Source organism: Salmo trutta, chromosome 8 (assembly GCF_901001165.1).
Source record: "Salmo trutta chromosome 8, fSalTru1.1, whole genome shotgun sequence".
NCBI classification, from domain to species: Eukaryota; Metazoa; Chordata; class Actinopteri; order Salmoniformes; family Salmonidae; genus Salmo; species Salmo trutta.
The window spans coordinates 1,884,089-1,891,973 of NC_042964.1; the positions used below are offsets into that span (position 1 = coordinate 1,884,089).

At 47.0% G+C, this 7,885-nt stretch overlaps 1 protein-coding gene across 1 annotated transcript in view; it reads left to right on the plus strand.

Moving 5' to 3' along the window:
* LOC115198039 (lecithin retinol acyltransferase-like) overlaps positions 1 to 76 on the plus strand; it is an 11,514-nt gene extending 11,438 nt beyond the window's left edge. Inside the window, exon 2 of the mRNA XM_029759704.1 lies at positions 1 to 76. This exon is cut by the window's left edge and continues 987 nt beyond it. The gene's annotated coding sequence lies outside the window, so the exon portion shown is untranslated.
* The last annotated feature ends 7,809 nt before the right edge of the window (positions 77 to 7,885 follow it).

A 7,885-nucleotide genomic window follows, 5' to 3' on the forward strand; every position in this document is an offset into this window, starting at 1 on the left:
TTTTTCACATTGTTGTCACGTCCTGACCATGGTAAGCTGTTATTTTCTATGGTAGAGCAGGTCAGGGCGTGACAGGGGGGGGTTATTCTATGTTTTCTATGTCTATGTTGTTAGGTTCTAGTTTGGGTATTTCTGTGTTGGTTTGTTTGGGATGATCTCCAATTAGAGGCAGCTGGTCCTCATTGTCTCTAATTGGAGATCATACTTAAGTAGGGGTTTTTCTTCCTGGGTTTTGTGGGTGATTATTTTTGAGTAGTGTTTGTTTCTCCTCTGCGTCACGGTTTGTTGTTTTGTTTATTCAGTTTATTTATGTACTGCATAGTTTCACAGATTAAATAAAATGTGGAACGACACACACGCTGCACTTTGGTCCTCTTCTTCCTACGACAGCTCTGACTATTGTTACATCCTTACACTGTATTTTTATGTAAATAAATACCTGTGCATTGTACTGACTGACATGTGTGTGTGTGTGTGTGTGTGTGTGTGTGTGCGTGCGTGCGTGCGTGTGTGCGTGTGCGTGTGTGTGTAGAGTCAAGAATTAATTTAGCCTGACCCATTTATTTCTGTCTTCCACCCTTTTCACACAGTAATCATTAATTATATAACCTACCATTGTTGTGTCAGGATAGTTGGAGAGGAGAGACAAGCCATCGATTCATTCTTCCTCTCTTCTCCCAGCATGCAGAGCGGCCTGAGTCTGGCCAGAGTCTAACAGGGGTGGACTGGCCACAGGACAGTTCAGGCAAATGCCAGATGGGCTGGTCTATTTTTACTCCAGTGGGCCTGTCTAAATTGTTTTGGGGGGGGGGGGGTTGTTCAAATGTCTCATTATTTGGCAAAAAATGGGGGCCTTAAGGAAGAAAATGCGTTCATCCACCTCTGGCCTGCTCGCCTCCCTACCTCTGGGCTGCTGGCCTCCCTACCTCTGGCCTGCTGGCCTCCCTACCTCTGGCCTGCTGGCCTCCCTACCTCTGGCCTGCTGGCCCCCCTACCTCTGGCCTGCTCGCCTCCCTACCTCTGGCCTGCTGGCCTCCCTACCTCTGGCCTGCTGGCCCCCCTACCTCTGGCCTGCTGGCCTCCCTACCTCTGAGGAAGCACAGGTCCCACTCAGCCCAGTCAAAACTGTTCGCTGCTCTGGCACCCCAATGGTGGAACAAGCTCCCTCACGACGCCAGGACAGCGGAGTCAATCACCACCTTCCGGAGACACCTGAAACCCCACCTCTTTAAGGAATACCTGGGATAGGATAAAGTAATCCTTCTAACCCCCCCCCCTTAAAAGATTTAGATGCACTATTGTAAAGTGGTTGTTCCACTGGATATTATAGGTGAATGCACCAATTTGTAAGTCGCTCTGGATAAGAGCGTCTGCTAAATGACTTAAATGTAAAATGGGCCGGTGTGTTAGAAATGCACGGTCCGATTTCTGGTCCCAGTCCGCCCCTAGAGACTAACGGTCCATCATAGTGTGTTATGGGGAAATTAAAATGTACATTCTGTCTAGCCTGGTCCCAGACCTGTTGGTGCTGTCTGGCCAACTCAGGCGTGACAATGACCATAGGAGATGGCAAGACAGCACAAACAGATCTGGGACCAGGCAAAGTCGCACCCTATTCCCTGTCTAGTGCACTACTTTTAACCAGTGCTGGCACCCTATTCCCTATCTAGTGCACTACTTTAGACCAGGGCTGGCACCCTATTCCCTATCTAGTGCACTACTTTTAACCAGTGCTGGCACCCTATTCCCTATCTAGTGCACTACTTTAGACCAGTGCTGGCACCCTATTCTCGATCTAGTGTACTACTTTAGACCAGTGCTGGCACCCTATTCCCTATCTAGTGCACTACTTTCACCAGGGCTGGCACCCTATTCCCTATCTAGTGCACTACTTTTAACCAGTGCCGGCACCCTATTCCCTATCTAGTGCACTACTTTAGACCAGGGCTGGCACCCTATTCCCTATCTAGTGCACTACTTTAGACCAGGGCTGGCACCCTATTCCCTATCTAGTGCACTACTTTAGACCAGGGCTGGCACCCTATTCCCTATCTAGTGCACTACTTTAGACCAGGGCTGGCACCCTATTCCCTATCTAGTGCACTACTTTTAACCAGTGCTGGCACCCTATTCCCTATCTAGTGCACTACCTTAGACCACAGGTAACAGAAGGAGTGGTACAGACGAGACTAACAGTGTGTGTTGTCTAGGTAACAGAAGGAGTGGTACAGACAAGACTAACAGTGTGTGTTGTCTAGGTAACAGAAGGAGTGGTACAGACGAGACTAACGGTGTGTGTTGTCTAGGTAACAGAAGGAGTGGTACAGACGAGACTAACGGTGTGTGTTGTCTAGGTAACAGAAGGAGTGGTACAGACAAGACTAACGGTGTGTGTTGTCTAGGTAACAGAAGGAGTGGTACAGACAAGACTAACGGTGTGTGTTGTCTAGGTAACAGAAGGAGTGGTACAGACCAGACTAACGGTGTGTGTTGTCTAGGTAACAGAAGGAGTGGTACAGACGAGACTAACAGTGTGTGTTGTCTAGGTAACAGGAGGAGTGGTACAGACAAGACTAACAGTGTGTGTTGTCTAGGTAACAGGAGGAGTGGTACAGACAAGACTAACAGTGTGTGTTGTCTAGGTAACAGAAGGAGTGGTACAGACGAGACTAACAGTGTGTGTTGTCTAGGTAACAGAAGGAGTAATACAGACAAGACTAACTGTGTGTGTTGTCTAGGTAACAGAAGGAGTGGTACAGACAAGACTAACAGTGTGTGTTGTCTAGGTAACAGAAGGAGTGGTACAGACGAGACTAACGGTGTGTGTTGTCAAGGTAACAGGAGGAGTGGTACAGACGAGACTAACGGTGTGTGTTGTCTAGGTAACAGAAGGAGTGGTACAGACAAGACTAACAGTGTGTGTTGTCTAGGTAACAGAAGGAGTGGTACAGACGAGACTAACAGTGTGTGTTGTCTAGGTAACAGAAGGAGTGGTACAGACAAGACTAACGGTGTGTGTTGTCTAGGTAACAGAAGGAGTGGTACAGACGAGACTAACGGTGTGTGTTGTCTAGGTAACAGAAGGAGTGGTACAGACGAGACTAACGGTGTGTGTTGTCTAGGTAACAGAAGGAGTGGTACAGACGAGACTAACGGTGTGTGTTGTCTAGGTAACAGAAGGAGTGGTACAGACGAGACTAACGGTGTGTGTTGTCTAGGTAACAGAAGGAGTGGTACAGACGAGACTAACGGTGTGTGTTGTCTAGGTAACAGAAGGAGTGATACAGACCAGACTAAGTACAGAGGGTTTGCCTCCGTTGAGTACGACTCTCATAAAGCAGCTGCCATGGCACGGAGGAAACTCATTCCAGGTACACTAACACGTTTGTTTTACTATCCCAGGGGGACCAAACCATTGATTTCCATTCAAATCCCTAAAACCAACCCCTAAAACCAACCCCTAAAACCAACCCCTAAAACCAACCCCTAAAACCAACCCCTAAAACCAACCAGTAAAACCAACCCCTAAAACCAACCCTAAAACCAACCCTAAAACCAACCCCTAAAACCAACCCCTAAAACCAACCCTAAAACCAACTCTAAAACCAACCCCTAAAACCAACCCTAAAACCAACCCTAAATCCAACCCCTAAATCCAACCCCTAAAACCAACCCTAAAACCAACCCCTAAAACAAGCCCCTAAAACCAACCACTAAAACCAACCCTAAAACCAACCCCTAAAACCAACCCCTAAAACCAACCCCTAAAACCAACCCCTAAAACAAACCCTAAAATCAACCCCTAAAACCAACCCCTAAAACCAACCCCTAAAACCAACTAAAACCAACCCTAAAACCAACCCCTAAATCCAACCCCTAAAACCAACTAAAACCAACCCTAAAACCAACCCCTAAAACCAACCCCTAAAACCAACCCCTAAAACCAACCTCTAAAACCAACCCCTAAAACCAACCCTAAAACCAACCCCTAAAACCAACTAAAACCAACCCTAAAACCAACCCCTAAAACCAACCCCTAAAACCAACTAAAACCAACCCTAAAACCAACCCCTAAAACCAACCCTAAAACCAACCCCTAAAACCAACCCCTAAAACCAACCCTAAAACCAACACCTAAAACCAACCCCTAAAACCAACCTCTAAAACCAACCCCTAAAACCAACCCCTAAATCCAACCCCTAAAACCAACTAAAACCAACCCCTAAAATCAACCCTAAAAACAACTAAAACCAACCCTAAAACCAACCCCTAAAACCAACCTCTAAAACCAACCCCTAAAACCAACCCCTAAAACCAACCCTAAAACCAACCCCTAAAACCAACCCCTAAAACCAACCCTAAAACCAACCTCTAAAACCAACTCCTAAAACCAACGCCTAAAACCAACCCCTAAAACCAACCCTAAAACCAACCCTAAAACCAACCCCTAAAACCAACCCTAAAACCAACCCCTAAATCAACCCCTAAATCCAACCCTAAAACCAACCCCTAAAACCAACCTCTAAAACCAACCCCTAAAACCAACCCTAAAACCAACCCTAAAACCAACCCCTAAAACCAACCCTAAAACCAACCCTAAAACCAACCCCTAAAACCAACCCCTAAAACTAACCCCTAAAACCAACCCCTAAAACCAACCCTAAAACTAACCCCTAAAACCAACCCTAAAACCAAACACTAAAACCAACTAAATTCAACCCTAAAACCAACCCCTAAAACCAACCCCTAAAACCAACCCTAAAACAAACTAAAACCAACCCCTAAAACCAACCCCTAAATCCAACCCCTAAAACCAACCCCTTAAACCAACCCCTAAAGCCAACTAAAACCAACCCTAAAACTAACCCCTAAAACCAACTAAAACCAACCCTAAAACCAACCCTAAAACCAACCTCTAAAACCAACCCCTAAAACCAACCCTAAAACCAACCCCTAAAACCAACCTCTAAAACCAACCCCTAAAACCAACCCTAAAACCAACCTCTAAAACCAACCCCTAAAACCAACCCTAAAACCAACTCCTAAAACCAACCCCTAAAACCAACCCCTAAATCCAACCCTAAAACCAACCCTAAAACCAACCCCTAAAACCAACCTTAAAACCAACCCCTAAATCCAACCCCTAAATCCAACCCTAAAACCAACCCCTAAAACCAACCCTAAAACAAACTAAAACCAACCCCTAAAACCAACCCCTAAATCCAACCCCTAAAACCAACCCCTAAAACCAACCCCTAAAGCCAACTAAAACCAACCCCTAAAACCAACCCTAAAATCAACCCCTAAAACCAAACCCTAAAACCAACCCCTAAAACCAACCCCTAAAACCAACCCTAAAACCAACCCCTAAAACCAACCTCTAAAACCAACCCCTAAATCCAACCCCTAAAACCAACTAAAACCAACCCCTAAAACCAACCCTAATACCAACCCCTATATCCAACCCCTAAATCCAACCCCTGAATCCAACCCTAAAACCAACCCCTAAAACCAACCCCTAAAACCAACCCCTAAATCCAACCCTAAAACCAACCCCTAAAACCAACCTCTAAAACCAACCCCTAAAACTAACCCCTAAAACCAACCCTAAAACCAACCCTAAAACCAACCCCTAAAACCAACCCTAAAACCAACCCTAAAACCAACCCCTAAAACCAACCTCTTCCCATTCAAACCCCTAAAACCAACCCTAAAACCAACCTCTAAAACCAACCCCTAAAACCAACCCTAAAACCAACCCCTAAAACCAACCCCTAAAACCAACCCTAAAACCAACCCTAAAACCAACCTCTAAAACCAACCCATAAAACCAACCCTAAAACCAACCCTAAAACCAACCCCTAAAACCAACCCCTAAAACCAACCTCTAAAACCAACCCTAAAACCAACCCCTAAAACCAACCCCTAAAACCAACCCTAAAACCAACCCCTAAAACCAACCCCTAAAACCAACCTCTTCCCATTCCAACCCCTAAAACCAACCCCTAAAACCAACCCTAAAACCAACCTCTAAAACCAAACCTAAAACCAACCCCTAAAACCAACCCCTAAAACCAACCCTAAAACCAACCCCTAAAACCAACCCCTAAAACCAACCCCTAAAACCAACCCTAAAACCAACCTCTTCCCATTCCAACCCCTAAAACCAACCCTAAAACCAACCTCTAAAACCAAACCTAAAACCAACCCCTAAAACCAACCCCTAAAACCAACCCCTAAAACCAACCCTAAAACCAACCCCTAAAACCAACCCCTAAAACCAACCCTAAAACCAACCTCTTCCCATTCCAACCCCTAAAACCAACCCTAAAACCAACCTCTAAAACCAACCCCTAAAACCAACCCCTAAAACCAACCCTAAAACCAACCCCTAAAACCAACCCCTAAAACCAACCCTAAAACCAACCTCTTCCCATTCCAACCCCTAAAACCAACCCCTAAAACCAACCCTAAAACCAACCTCTAAAACCAAACCTAAAACCAACCCCTAAAACCAACCCCTAAAACCAACCCCTAAGCCCGATGGTTGTTTATTTCCTTGTGGGAACTTTTCTCTTAATGTTCCTTCTGAGGACTTCTGGTAAGGATAATAAAGCCACACACACACACACACACACACACACACACACACACACACACACACACACACACACACACACACACACACTGTACAAGTCTCACAAAGCTGCAGTCATGGCACTGATGAAGCTCATACCAGGTACACATGGGACATACCAATAGGAGAAATAGGACACCTAACATTGCTTAGAGTTATGCTTCCAATCATTTCAAATGTACAGTAGGGACCGGTTTCCCGGATACAGATGAAGCCTAGTCCTGGACTAACAAGCATGCTCTATGGCCCTCGTTTAGATAGGCAGCCAAAGACAGATTTATTTTCAGGTGTGTTTATCCAAGGCCCAATTTGTAAGTCGCTCTGGACAAGAGCGTCTGCTAAATGACGTAAATGTAAATGCTACAATATACATGTGTGCTGTTGAGGGGGACTAGAGGACTGGAGTTGGGCTGTTGAGGGGGACTAGAGGACTGGAGTTGGGCTGTTGGGGGACTAGAGGACTGGAGTTGGGCTGTTGAGGGGGACTAGAGGACTGGAGTTGGGCTGTTGGGGGGAATAGAGGACTGGAGTTGGGCTGTTGGGGGACTAGAGGACTGGAGTTGGGCTGTTGGGGGAGACTAGAGGACTGGAGTTGGGCTGTTGGGGGACTAGAGGACTGGAGTTGGGCTGTTGGGGGACTAGAGGACTGGAGTTGGGCTGTTGGGGGACTAGAGGACTGGAGTTGGGCTGTTGGGGGACTAGAGGACTGGAGTTGGGCTGTTGGGGGACTAGAGGACTGGAGTTGGGCTGTTGGGGGACTAGAGGACTGGAGTTGGGCTGTTGGGGGACTAGAGGACTGGAGTTGGGCTGTTGGGGGACTAGAGGACTGGAGTTGGGCTGTTGAGGGGGACTAGAGGACTGGAGTTGGGCTGTTGAGGGACTAGAGGACTGGAGTTGGGCTGTTGAGGGGGACTAGAGGACTGGAGTTGGGCTGTTGGGGGGAATAGAGGACTGGAGTTGGGCTGTTGGGGGACTAGAGGACTGGAGTTGGGCTGTTGAGGGGGACTAGAGGACTGGAGTTGGGCTGTTGGGGAGACTGGAGTTGGGTTGTTGGGGAGACTAGAGAGCTGGAGTTGGGCTGTTGGGGAGACTAGAGGACTGGAGTTGGGCTGTTGGGGAAACTAGAGGACTGGAGTTGGGCTGTTGGGGAGACTGGAGTTGGGTTGTTGGGGAGACTAGAGGACTGGAGTTGGGCTGTTGGGGAGACTAGAGGACAGGAGTTGGGCTGTTGGGGGGACTGGAGTTGGG